Raw genomic sequence first — 1,979 nt, 5'->3', positions numbered from 1 at the left:
AGGAAGTCAACAAACGCCTCACGTGACGCACGTCCTCCTCCCCCGCCAACGGGCGCCCGCTGCTCCCGGAAGGAGAGAGGCGGCACCGCCGCCCGCCCGGGGAGGGAGGGGGCGGACTACAACTCCCGGCATGCAAGCGGGCGGGCGCCGCGCGGCGCTCCTCCGCCGGGGCGCAGGGCGAGGCCTGGCTGCGGCCGGCGTGGGTGGCGGCTGCGCCGCCGGCCGGGAGCGCCCTCCACCCGCCTGCGGCGCGGGAGGGGAAGCGACGGCCGGGGCTGCGCGGGAGGCGTGAGGAGGCGCGCGCAGCGCTCGAGGCCGGGGTTGCCGCCGCTAACGCTCCTCTGAGGAGGGTGCGGATCCCCGGCCCGTCAGCGCCCGCTCTTCGCGAGCAGCGGCACCGCGGGGCATCGCCGGTAGGCGACAGCGGTGTAAAATAAGTTCCCCCCTTCCGAGGTGCACCGAATTCCCCACCCCCATACAACACAAGACCCTAATAAAGCAATACAGGTCAGCGCCTTTTACTGGGAGCTGCCCCCAGTCAACAAGCGCCTACGGTGGGGAAAGCATTTCCCAGCAGACGGAGCGCACAGTGCCCCTGAACAGAATGGCTGCTGGTTTGTTGGTTTGTTTGTTTGTTTTTAACATTTTACACTCTTTAAACTATTTCCAGCTTCTTGGGAAGTTGACGCGTGTGCACAACTGAAGTGCTAGCGAGCCACCGTGTAACGTCGCACATCCGTGCTCCCTTTTTTGCCGCGAGCAGAGGTAAGCGCGAGGGCAGAGGCGAAGGGCAGTAGGCAGGTTGTTGCTGCACCGGGGTGACAAGATCACTGTATGTAACCTCATCTGATGAAAACGCAGCTGGTCTTTTCTCCTCAGCCAAGTTCAAAGGGAGGCAAGAATAAATCTAAATCGCAGTTCAGGACCTCTGTTGTAGCGATAAAAACAAGCTGATTCAACAAGTCCAATGCAGATCTACGGGGGAGAGCAGCTGTACAGCTCCAAGACTGATTTAAAACTATCAGGAGTTTCCTTTCGTGCTAAAAAACCAAGCCGTTTGCTTTTATGTTATGAGAGCTCTCCCGCCGAGTCCCAAAGGGCCTTTTGCAACTGTGCTACAAAGTCAGCTGGAGCAAGGGAAGTGTATTAGCATGTCAAACTGATCTATATATGGAAGAATATTGCAATATTGTGTACTCCTTAAATACTTACAGACCAAATGGAAACAGGACCTCACAATCCGCTGTGGGTAGGGAATCGTTATTTGGACAATAATGTCATTAAAAAAAACCAAAACAAAACGAAACCCAAACACAAGACCTCCATTAATCATGTTTATAGATCTCAAACCAACTTCTTAAAGTTTTCAGCATACTACCGTTATTAAGATTTTCACCAGAAGTTCAGGTTAGATATCAACTTTGCTTTTTTATGAGCTCAAGTAGTATAGTGCTCTGTTTTCAGCTGTATTTAAAATCCGTCTTACCAAAAGCAGTGTCCTTCTTTTAAAGTCCAAAAAATACCATTTCCAAGTTAACACCTCTTCATGATAATTAATATGGCATGGGTACAAATGTGTTTGTATGTCATCAAGTTAGAGAACAGAGGTTTTATTACATAAATTAGCATTGATTTGAAATAGCACCATTATGAAATCCAGAGGAAAAGCATATAAGGATTTGGGCTGTCCAATATGTCCACTATTTTTGTGAATAGCATTAATAGATTAATTATCACATTTATTTTTATCCATGTATTTAATTTGTAGTCTTTTTCCCATTAAAAATTATAGGTGGGATCATATATGCAGAGCAGTTAAAAAAAACCAAACAAACAAGCAGTGGCCAATACTGTAAAACCTGGTGGTACACATCTAAAACCAGCTTAAAGACAGTAATGTTAAAATTAATGTCAGAATTTATTCCCATAGTACAGATCCTGGGGTTTTTTTTCTTTGAAATGTTGAATATTTAAGTGGA

This window comes from Platalea leucorodia (assembly GCF_965183815.1).
Source record: "Platalea leucorodia genome assembly, chromosome: 1".
Taxonomy (NCBI): Eukaryota; Metazoa; Chordata; class Aves; order Pelecaniformes; family Threskiornithidae; genus Platalea; species Platalea leucorodia.
The sequence above is the reverse complement of the archived record's forward strand: the minus strand, read 5'-3'. Positions refer to the sequence as shown.